General features: G+C 35.7%; 1 long non-coding RNA gene across 1 annotated transcript; it reads right to left on the bottom strand.

The window, feature by feature from the left end:
• Nucleotides 1-7,687: 7,687 nt before the first annotated feature.
• Nucleotides 7,688-11,370, bottom strand: LOC115993555. The gene is made up of 4 exons (XR_004093015.1): nt 11,355-11,370; nt 9,364-9,465; nt 8,226-8,402; nt 7,688-8,121 (listed from the first exon to the last, which is right to left on the bottom strand). It is a non-coding gene; the product is annotated as an uncharacterized LOC115993555 (long non-coding RNA).
• Between the last annotated feature and the right edge of the window lie 1,505 nt (nt 11,371-12,875).

The following is a 12,875-nucleotide window of genomic DNA, read 5'->3' as shown; positions in this document are numbered from 1 at the left end:
AAAGAAAATAAAACCAATATGATGTTACTAGATAATAAATATCAGACTTAATTTTAGAGGCAACAATAATATTTTTTAAAGCACCAAGAGAGGGAGAGAGACGCCAAGCATCTCCATGAGTAATGGGAGTACTTATACCTCTTTAACAATGAATTTTAACATATTTGAAAATTTGCCCATAGTTGGGACTCCCTCTAGCTTCTTAAACGCCATGAAGGTCTGTCCAGGTGTATCATATGGAAGAGATCTAATAAGCTTGGATAAAACTTCAGTGAATTCCTCTACTTTCGAAGAATCCACGATGACAGTTGATATTAAAATAATGGACAGTTGATGTTTTGAATGCTTAACTTAACTTAAAGTAGTATATGCCATCAAGACTAGCTTACTTATTGTACAGCTACACAGCAGCTCTATCAAGAATTACCAGGAAGTGTACTATTACTATACAACTAATACACAGCAAAAGAAACCCTTACGCATTTCTGCATTACACCTACTGCATGTATGAATGAACAGTAAAAATGTGGCAGATTTAGCATATCTACTACAACTTCAATGATGAATTGTGAAAGCAAAATAAAGAATTGAAAGGAGATTGTTAAGAGTCCATAAAGAAAATACCATAATCACTTATAAGCAACCTCACTCAAAAGCTTAGAACACTTTTTTTAACAATTAATGCATAAGTTTCTTTCCATACAAACAATAGTAAATTAAGATTTAAAAACCGATCATATCATAGCAATGTTTAGAACAAGTCAGAAGTCAGAACTTCTATGATCAGCATTAAAAAAATGGAAAAATTTTACATACTAGTATATTGATGAAAAGTATTACATCTCGTAACAATGCTTTTAGAATACGAAAAAGGAAACAATTGATGAAATCCCATCAGAACCCTATAATTGATAGATTTTGCAGGCTTGAAGGACCAGAAAAAGAAAATTCTCCTGGTACAAATTTTGATGGTTGATTCTTAGAAGGTGAATGCTGAAAAAGGCCAAAGTTAATTAAGCACATTAATGAGGATTGAGAAATGTAAAACAAAAGGTAACAAACTATAGGTGACAGATAGAAGCACTAGTAAAAAATTTAATGAGAAAGAAAATTACTAAGAGAAAATTACCTCTTTTAGGGACTCCAAAGAAGGAAGAGTTGAGACTCGTTGATGATAAAATGCATTGTTTAATCTTAGGTGAACCAATGAGGAACATTGACTAATAGACAAAGAAAGGAACAGCTTTAATATCATGAGTTTTATATCCCAAACCTACCAACCACTAAGAGTATAAAATATAGTGTTTAACTTTGTGAGGCCACAAAGGTCCATATTCCATCATCCATCATTGTTGTGTAATATCAAAAAGGAAAATCATTTCCAGGAGTTTGTCATAAGTAGTAAACAGACTGGCAATAATTCTTTGCACTAAACAGAAGCAGAAAAACCATGCATCATTAACACAATGTTTAAATAATTAATTTCAAGTTGTTTGTACCAAAGGTGACTTCTGTTTTGGCTTCTGCATACATAAGTATGAAATATACTAAACGTGAACAAATCTTGCTTTCTTGTGTAAAAGTCTTTTTGCTTCTTGGAAAATTTAAAGAAAAGAATATGCTTAATAATTCATTGAGAAAAAAAGATATCTCAAAGACTATTATTTATTTATTTTCCTTCTAATACTCCAAATGGCAATGCTAATAACTTTTTGTATGCATCCTATAGGGAAAGTAGCTTATAGTATAAATGCCATATTTGGTCCTTAAAATTTTATCCAATTTTTCTTAAGTTTTAAAAATACATAATTGAATGGCATATAGCATGCATTTTGATTTAATGGCATATATCATGCCTTTTGTTTCAAGTTGCATTTAAAAGGATGCCACGGTTCAAACTTAGCACACCTAGTCTGTGAGACCACCACTCGTCGGTACCTTGTTCCGCTTAGGGCATGTTCTTCAGTTATGCCCCTCTTGGTCACACAACCTGCATTGCACCTTCCTCCCCCCCTCCTTCAATGGTGTGGTTCTCGACCGTTTCCCGCCCTCGTCCATCTCATTCTTGATTCGTGTTGAGATAGGGCGACCTTTCTCTCAAATTAATCGGGGGTTAGGGAGGACCTTTCGAGTTTCTTTAGGATCTGGCCATGATAATCTATCTTTCAACACAGGGAAAACGGGAGCATAGCTCCGGAATAGTGCGTCCACGCTATAGCATAGGTCAATGTACTACTCTGCATCATGTCGATACCTAATACAAACGGCAATAATGTGAACATGGTATCTTGTACAGTTTCCATTTTTGACATGTGCAAGTTCTTTGCAGCAGATTAACTCCATGTGTGTGATCCCCATGTCCAGCAGTCCTTGGATTATGCAGTGTATCTACTTGATATGATTGTTGTTGCACGCTCAATCTCGTCACCCTATAATGCTCCGCCTTCGCCTTATTTCTCATGAAGATATCCAAGGCATATTTAGTCCATTTTTTTTCCCAAATTCCACTGCGCTATGTTCTTATTGCGACTATCATTGAAGTAAGCATTCAATTTGAACAATGTGTATTTCACTATTGCCGTAATGGGCAGGCTACGAGCACCCTTTAGAACACCATTGAAGCACTCGGAGATGTTTGTAGTCATTGCCCCATAACGGTAACCCTTGTCAAAAGTTAGAGCCCATTTCTCTTTGGGCACATCCTTCAGATATTGGTGCGTATCCCAGTTGACATTCTCAATTAAATCGAAAGTGACATTAAACTTTCGCTCCTGGGTAGCAAGTGCTACCCTCCATACTAAATTCTTAAAAGTTTCATTGTTCCATCTAGAGTTGACATTACTACATAGATGACGAAGGCAGTAACGATGTTTTGTCATGGGAGGCTGCAAAAAGTCTCGATTAGTGTCTCTGAAGATAGCTTGTATCCCATGGTGTCTGTCAGATATGACACATAGGTGTCTCCGGTCGATAACATACCTTCTTATACAAGCTAAGAACCAACCCCAAGTCTCTGTGCTCTCGCTCTCGACAATGGCGAAGGCTGGTAGATAAATCTTATTATTAGTATCTATCACCATTGCAATCATCAATTTCCCTTTATATTTTCCATAGAGGTGGGTTGCATCAATGCTAATCACAGGCCTACACTTCTTGAACCCAACAATACATGGATGAAACAACCAAAATACGAACTTGAATGTACACATTCCCTGTTCATAATTATCATCCACTAGTAACTTATACTTTGTACCCGTACTTGCATCCTTAAGTCATGCCAAAAAACGCGGCAACTTTGCATAAGACTCCTTAAAATCCCCGTATATAGCTGCAACGGTTTTTTGTTTGGCATCCCATACCTTGTATGTGAACCATAATGATTACATTAGAATGAATACAAGTAAAATAGTTATAGTTGAAGAAAACAAATCAAGACTTGTAAGGCTATAAGATGAAGATAATATTTCTTTCTCTTTATTCCTTTTTTTCTTTTTCTTTTTCAATTTCAATTTTCATAATATAAAGTATTCATGGGTTTTGGGAAAAAATATCATGCTTATACTTCACAGAAAACTGATGTCTCTACATTGTATTGAGAAAAGAATACAAGTTAAAGAATACCTTGTAGTGACTAGTGAGATACTTCGTGTTTTAAGTTTGCCAAAGCAACGTGGCGTAAGTTCTTTATCTTATACGCAGGGTCTTCTCGTATATAGCGCTCAAGTACGTATGCTAGGAACACCAAATCAATCATCCGACCATCATGAGCATTCTGAATTTTTTCGCATGTGTGGTGGCCCTTGCATTTTGCAATCTTCCAAACATTGTCTCCTTTGCAACAAATCACACGGACTGACCATGGACAGGAATCATCCTCACAACTCACCATAAGCCTCTCTGAGTCTGAATGCTCAGTTTTGAAGCTAAAATTCTCTCGCAGTGCATACTAGGTCAAGCATGTCGCACCACCAATTTAGTCGCGAATACCATCCCTTTCATTGGCTGCTCCCCAAGCGTCCAACTTGATACTTCCGCTTGCATAACTGGTGATGGATCAAACATATTATCCCAAGTGTTTTTGGTGAACCATTCCGGCATAGGATCAGGACCGGGGCATGTGTCTCTATTCTCTTCTACAACCACATCTTCGATATGATCAACATCCTCAAGTTCACCTATGGTATCTAGGAACTCCTCGAAGTCATCCCTGGTAACATCAATATGGGTTGCATCATCATCAAGTCCGTGATCATCTTCATTTTTAGATGTGCCCCCATGCAGCTCATCATAAGATAAATGCTCTCCTTCATGCACTTCCTAGGGCTTTTCCTCCTCCTCAGTTGAGTTCACTTGGGGAAATGTCTGCCATGGTTCACTGCCATACCCATCTCCTGTGTTCTTTGCACACCCTTGATAAGACTGTAATGGTATTGAGTTAATGTGCTCATCTATAGTTCCATCCAAAACAGTATGTTGTGAACCCTCTCCAGCCTCCACTATGTCGGGCTCAACAATGACATAGAGCTTTGAAGCAATGAATCCTTTCACCACCATTTTTTCAACAACTTCCCACATTTTCTTTCGGCACCACCCGATAACTGTAATGAATTGTAGAAAACCTAGGTGCCTACAACCAGTTGAGGTGCTCGATACATGATGGAAATGTTATGCCTAGACCGGTCTAACCCCATCGCCTTTAATATTCTTCGTTGCAAGTTCATAAGGCCTATCCCACACTTCACTTTAACACATTTTTGCTTTTGGTTTGAGCCTTGGTATGACAACCCATGCAACTCATGATAATACATCTCTCCATCGTAGTACACATAGAAAAAGTGAAAATCCATCACCGACCTGTTATTAACAATATTAAAAGTTGTCATAATCTATAAATAGTTACATAAATTTGGTGTATGATAAAAACAATTTATATTCAAACTCAACCTCCTCGACTTTGCGTATAGACATATAAATAATTGAATCTCGATCATAATATGCACTTAACCATATATATATATATATATATATATTTTATACACATATAAAATAATAAAAGGTCAACCATTTCGACTTTATTTTATTTAGCCAATTTCTTTGTTAAGTAATGAATTCATATTATTATGAACACCCTTATTACTGTGAAAGTCAACAAAATATCATATTGCCTCTATCTATCAACCCATGAGTTTTATACAATTAAGCCACATGTAGAGGCGAAGCCAGAGGGGGGCGAAGGGGGGCACTTGCCCCCCTTGACTCCTCCTAAAAAGTCTATTATATATATATGCTTATGTAAAGTGAGTTAGCTTCTGGCATAGAATAGAAAAACAAGGAAACAGTTTTCCTAAAAAAACTATACAAACATCACATGAAATAAATAATAAAATAACAAATCTTCCAATTGAGAAAGTTTAGAGATACAACAAAATCTCACAATATTTTCACAATACTCTTGGGATAAATCTTAAAATAATTTATTTTATTTTATTCTGACCAATGATGTAATAATACCTTAATTTATTGTAAAAATATTGTGAGATTTTGTGGTGTTACGAAAACCACTCCTCTCACTTTAAAAAATCTGACACAATAAATGCCACCAAGCTGAAATTGTTAAATCTGATTACACTTTTGACCAATATTAACTCTTTTTATCTTTTTCTTTTTTCACTTACCTAAATTTACTTCTTTTCTCGTTTGAAGTTTTGCCCGTGGAGCTGTAATTACACATAATAATAACAATAATGTCTTGTATGGTACTAAAGCATTAAAATGTCCATTACTTTTTTCTCCTTCATCTCTTGCATCTTCATAGTTTCAAAATTTGAGTTTCTACCATAAATCCAAAATTTTAAATAATTAAAAGAATAGAGAAAAGTTGAAATTTATTTTCTCAATTTATTTTGAGGAATCAAATTAGATCTCTAAACTTTATGTTTATAGATTAATCTCTTACTTTGATAATTCATTGTCAATAACTATGAATTAGATGTTTTACCATTGTTTATTTATTTTACAATTTTTTTTTTAAATTTTAATAGGCTTTGTATGACAATTATTGTTTGTTTATAATTTTATTATTAATATCAATTAATAATTTTAGGTTATTTTGTTATTATTGTCTTTTGATTTTGCCCCCCTGTAAACTAAAATCCTGGCTCCGCCACTGGGCACATGTGAACTATACTTGTTACTAATTGGGAATTCAACTAACCTTTACTAGTTCTGGCACTTGCTTATTCTGAAGGCGTTGTTGGATTGAATATTTTCAAAGGATTCGCTTAATTTTATTGTGTTTACACCACTACGTGTATGTGTGTAACTTACAAAATAATCTTACTATGCATGCTCTCTATTTGCTATCATATGGTCAAGCTTGATTCTTTTATATTTGTGCTCCATTTATTTTGACAAAAAAGTTATATATATATATATATATATCAGTAGTTGTACACAGTTAATATTGCAAAACTCATGCATAAAAATCTCATACTAACACGATCTAAAAACTAAGCATTTTACTCATGCATAAAAATCTCATATTCTAAACACAATCTAAAAACTAAGCATTTAACTATTACCTCTATGTACTGGTCACAACAGGGTTGGCCCAAAGGTTAAATGGACAGCACGTTGGTGGATGGAGACACTGACACTAAGAGTAGACTTGTAGATAGGGACCCAACAGTAAAGTTTTTGCTTCCAGTTTTTGACTCGCACATGGACTTGGAATGAGAGAGATACTGAAAATAGCTTAAAGTTGATGAGGGGTTATTTTGTTAAAAGGTACTCGAGTTCAAAGAATTCGAGTACCATTCATTATGCATTTACTACAATGGTTGGCGCCAGTAAGTAGGTGTGCAATAAGTGTGCCATATGGTACTTGAGTTTTTAGGACTCGAGTACTGTGTTAGAAGTACTTGAGTCCAATAAACTTGAGTATGGCTTGGGTATAATATGCAAAAGAGTGAAAATCATCCAGATTCATACTCGAGTTTCTAGAACTTGAGTACTGTAGAGGTACTCGAGTGCACCAAACTCGAGTATGGCTTGGGTATAATAGCCGCAATATGTGTTAACCATGCAGATTGATACTCGTGCTTGTTGGACTTGAGTACTGAGCAGTATCCGAGTCCACTAAACCTGAGTATGGCTTGGCTATGTCCAGCAATGTAATAGAATTTTGAATATTATTTTTTACTAGTAACTTTGGATGGTAGGAATTAAAGTACAAGCAGGTGATGGCTGTGCAAATCTAATTAGATAGTTTCTTATTGTTCCTCAAATATTTTTGTTTTCCTTTCTTTCTTTCTTGTAGGTGGATTTGTAGTTGTAGATAAAAAAATTGTGTGATTTCTTTCCTTCTTGGCAACATATTAACCACATATTAGGTGATTTTGAGACTTATTTTCTCTCTTTTAAAAAACACTCACTATTGTCCTCCTCTTTCTATTTCATGTCTACCTTATTAATTTTTAAGCCACCTCTTTAGATGACAAATACCTTTAACCCCATAGCTGACCTTTCCCATTGCCAATAGATTTCTTAGAGTTCGGTAATCAAGTTAATGTTTGGGTATTGCCAAGCCCTTTGTAATTCAATGCTGCTTCCCACTTTATAACAAATATGATATTGAAAAAAATCATTACACAAGACAGCTTTCTACAATCATCACTTAACATAGTAGTAAACAAAAAATTAAACAAATTAAAGAAAGCATCCAAAAATAGGCATTACTGGTGGTCAAGTCAACCACAATTTGAAAAGAGACACAACGTGGGGATGCTGGGTATCAGGTTGGTAATAAGATAAAACCTAACTTTTTCCACTGCAAATGCTATCACCCAAATTTCAGAATCTCCAGCACATGTATGGCCCCAAACTATTTTTTATGTTAAAAGCATATAAGTCAAAATATTTTGACAGAGCTTTGGTTGACCAAAGCTGCAGATTGATAGTGGTTTTAGTTTTATATCCTGGAATGGGAACATCACAAGCAACAGCCTTTATATCTTCTCCTCCAATCCAGTGTCTTTTACCATCTGATCCAGAAGCAACCTTGCCATAGAATTTCATAGGATATGAGACATCATTTCTCACAATTTCCCAAGGGTTGCCCATCTACAAGGAGAAACCACATTAAAATAATGAACCAGTAAGACATAATGCTAATGTGCTAAATTAAGCACTTGGAAGGGGAAGAAAAGAAAGGGTAATCAACATACCTCAAGCCAATCTTCAGGAACTTCCTCCTGCCCATCTTTTGTAATTCGCTGCTTAAACAAACCATACTTGTTTTTAAGTCCATAATCCCAGGCTGGGTAATTTAATGTTGCCAAAGAGTCCTAAAAACAAGAGGCAAGCCGCCCAAGACCCCCATTACCAAGTGCAGCATCAGGCTCCTACAATAGTCAACCAAAGAAAATTAGCTGACATGAAACAAACACAAAGATTCACTAGTTTTCATGAAAATGCTTTTACATAAATAATGTCAGACAAGGTAATATTCAAGATTAGTAGCTACGGTAGGTGGTAGAGTCTTCAAAGCAATTAGGAAATGCTTTGCAAATGCAAGAAAATCTTGTAGGACAGGAACAAGGATTAGAATCAAAATCACATTCATTAAAAATTATCCATGAAATTTCTAATTGATAAGGTAAACAATTTTAAAAATCGTCACCATAACTATATTCCTATTTTAAACAACTACACTTGTAAGTTTTATTAGAAAATAGTATTGTTCTTTTGTTATAATTATCATCTATTTTCTAATACTGGGAATCCAAGATTAAGGAGCCTGTTGCTAAAATTTCAGATTCTCTTTGGTTGGTTTCAGTCGGATATTGATTAACAAGAATTGGTGAAATCAAACTTAAACAAACATCTAAACTAATATGAAATTTCTTTTGCTGAAGTCACACTTCCAGGCGATGAAATTAGAGGTTTAATCCCAGAAGTTATCATTATATTTACACTTTGTGATCTTAAGCTTGTCTACAAAGACTTTGTTAGACCCCATTAATTTTAATCCCGTAAAATGATAGTTGATATATAGTCCTGGTTTCCATATACATTAGAGTACTTAGGCATAGTAATTTTAGTGACTTGCTTTATTGTTTTACTTCATTTAATTATGGCTGTGATTCACTGTAACTTTCAAATACCCATTTAATTTTGTTGCATATATTGGCTTTTCCTGACCCTGACAAATAAGTTGGTTAGAATCAGATTTAAAATAGAAAACAAAAGACAACAAAAAACACCATGGAAAAACACAGAATTTAACTTCTGCAGAATCGACAATGAACAACCCATAGCAAAGTATTTTAAAGTGAAAGGAAATTCCATAAAAAAGCACCTAACCTGGATAGCCACATGTTCTAATTTGTGTCCTAGGTTTCTCAAAGCCTCTGCATAAGCACCAGTGAGCTCTAAATTACCAATTGCATTTAACAGTGCTCTACCCTGCAAAAATAAAATGTTAGGGAACAAAAAAAAAATGATAAAAATGAACAATAAATTGAGCATTTTTGGTTCAGACATGGCCAAAAACCATAATAAATAATAAGGCGACTTGAGGGAGGTTGATAATTTCCACCATATGTGAAAGTTAAAAAACGTGTATAAACACCCTTGAACGTTTAGACCCCCAATATACAAATTACCAAAACAAGCTTTATATCAAACAATTAATGTGCGGAACATGAACAAAAGCTTAATACAGAATTGGTAAACAATCTAAGCCAATTAAAAACACATTCACAGCAGAAAATAAAAGGTAAAGATAAAGAGAAGAGAGATGCAAACACAAGGACAACACATGATGTGTTATCGAAGAGGAAACCGAAGCCCTCGGCGTAAAACCTCTCCGCCGCCCTCCAAGCGGTAAACAATTCACTAGAAAATAGTGGTTGGGATACATGGACAGTAATAGACCCTCCAAGCCTAATCTACCTAGTGCACCTAAGCCCTCCAAGCTTCTTGCTCCAACGAGGTTGTGCCGAACCTTTTTCTTTTCTAGCTTACCGGATTCCGCTACTAGACCGTAGCATCCGCCATCCTTGGCATCTTCCAATGCTTCCAAAAACTCCAAAAACACTCAACACTCTAAATTGGTGTGGGTAGTGTTTGGATAGAAATCTTCTCTCAATAGGTATGACAATGAGAGAGGGAATGAGAAGAGACTACAAAGGTTTCTCTCTAAGAATGAGTAGCCCTCTCTAATTGGGTGGGTGTTTTGAAGAAACCTCTCTTAGGGTTTTTCTTTCTGAATAGCCACCCATATCTTGTGAGAATGAGGGGTATTTATACTGGTGTAAGAATGGAATACGAAGAGTAAGTTTTTCCAAAAACAGGGCTGGCTGGCGACTTGACCTCGCGACTTGACTGAGTCGCGAGTTCAAGTCGCGAGCTAACTTAATGGCCAGTCTGGATTTTTGTTGTGTAATGCTCCAGGTGGCGTGACTGTTCAGCTCCCCTGCATGCTCTGCACGTGAGCAACTTTTGGCGGCTTGCAAGCCGCGAGCCACCCGCGAGTCCTAGCCGCGAGTCTCTGCTTCACTGCACTGTCTTGAGCAATTTTTCATACTCTCTCACACACTACCCTTACATGATTCCCACCTAAATACAAGGTTTCTAAGTGCTATATTACAAGCAAATTTGTCATGGAATAAAGCCAACACATGGTTGATTAAATTCAACCTTACAATATGCATTGCTGGGACCACTAGGCTGCATTTGTGGTGATGCAGTTTGCTAAATGCTTTAAGGTTCTAATTTCATCTGCAGATATGTCAACATGCTTGAGCTGGTTTTTGTATATAAAAAGAAAAAACACATATGCAGCTTCATAGGATAAACGTGTAACAGGCTAAGCTTTTGAGCAGGTATCAATATATGCTATTAAGGAAAATAAAGCAACTAGAACTCCCAAGCCAGAAGAAAATATTCTTCTTCTTCTTCTTTTCAATTTTATTTTACTTGTTTTATAAGTGACAATAGTTTTATTGAAAGGAAGAAGATACTTTATCCACACAGAGTTCATACAAAGTGTGCCACAAGGAATACAATTACCAATCTTTACTAATGAAAAGAGAGCACAAATGAACAAAATCTAAAATAGATTGCAAACCACTCTTTTACTTCTATTATCCTTTTTGATAAATATTTTACTTCTATTATCCTTTTGTCATTCACATTAAAAATAATGTTCTCTAATGGCCAGTTGCTTGTCAAGAAAAGTTTGCAAACCCTAATCAAGTTTCTATAATCTAGTGAAACATATATCAATAATAAATTAAGCCAGATGCAGATGAGTGTGGTAGCTGGATGATCTCTATTAAGGAGATACTTACAAAGCGAAGGAAAACCACAACTGTTGAGCATGGATGCCTCCAAGGAGAATATGAAGACCAATTCTGGCAGTTTTCTGCACATTAGAGTTTTATTTATCAAATAAAGCATATAATTAAGACATTTTAAACACAAAAAGAACAGATGAACTCAAAAAGAATGAATATCCTTAAAATATATATAAAAATATTTAAATGCAAGAATTTTTTAGCATTCTGTTTAGTTTCTGATAATTTATGCAGATAGGTGTGAACCTTGTTTCAATCATTTGATAGGTGTCGAGCTACTAAAATACTCAAGACTCAAACTTTATGTTCATGTTTTGTCAACCAACATAACATGGACCTAACAGTCATGGTAGGGATTAGGCTTTTGCTTTTGAAGCATAAAAAGAAAAGTAAAGAAAAGAGATTAGGCTTTTAAGACTCATTTATTTATTTATTTTGTTCTGTTTAGGGTGCTACTAATTTGAAGTCTATAAGCAATAAGGAGAAGTTTTTAAACATGGACTAATGTATCATTAATCACCAAGCCCACAAGCACAAAAAGTCTCCTCCACTTTTTTGACCTTTTCCAACCTGATCTTATCCTGAGACACCTATGGGCTCATTGGGGCCTTTGGTCCAGCCACACTATGTTCTAATTCCAAAACATTGATGTTAGAACTTAGAACAAGTCTACTTACACAAGAAATTAGTAATTTATAGTTGATTCCATACTAAGTGATGAGAAATCATAATTTACCATCTTAACAAATTATTAAGAAAGTTGTGAAATTTATCATTTTTTTTTTTGGGTGGTTAATATGCAGCAAAAGAAAGTAACTTTATAATTAGGCATGAGATAGTCTAAGTTGGCAAGGACAACAAAGATTGATTAAACCAATTGTAGGGTCAGTTTTTGGGGCCCAGGCCCAGCAGGTAGGTGATTCTGGCCTAAAGAACCCTAGACAATGAATTTGTAGAGAGCGGGTTACAGAACTAGGCCTTAACGAAGTGAATGTTAGTTAATTTTAGGCCATACAGCGGTTGAACGTAAGAATATCTCCTTTATGTCCACTGGATGTTCGGTCCGAGAAGACGTATGGGTGCACCTCTGATCCTGATTAAAGGATATAGTCTTTCTCTCTCTATCTCTCCTTCTTTCTTTTCTTTTTTCCAATCCCCTCTTCATGGGGATGCCCTTCTCTTATATAGCCTCCTTAAAGTAATAAGAGCTTTACACTTGTTGATCATCTGGACTTTCACTTGAGTGCCCGTCCCATCGGACATCCACCTTACCTTTCTATAAGTTGCAGTGGCCAAGGTAACATTGTTCGCCTGTCCTCTCCACATTAATACGGTCAGGAAAGTAGCTTCCTTGCATTTAATGCGGCAGTTGTGGTCTCCCCCTGGACATCCTATACTCTCTTCCTTCTCCCGGCTTTGTGAGGCTCGTCCTTACTACCAATATTCGTTTGGAGTGATTCCTTATTATGGATAGGGTGCACGTTGGGCCCATATTTGGTACGTCCGAGGAGACAT

Source organism: Quercus lobata, chromosome 6, assembly GCF_001633185.2.
Source record: "Quercus lobata isolate SW786 chromosome 6, ValleyOak3.0 Primary Assembly, whole genome shotgun sequence".
Classification (NCBI taxonomy): domain Eukaryota; kingdom Viridiplantae; phylum Streptophyta; class Magnoliopsida; order Fagales; family Fagaceae; genus Quercus; species Quercus lobata.
Note: the sequence above shows the minus strand (reverse complement) of the source record. Positions and strands in the feature narration are given on the sequence as shown.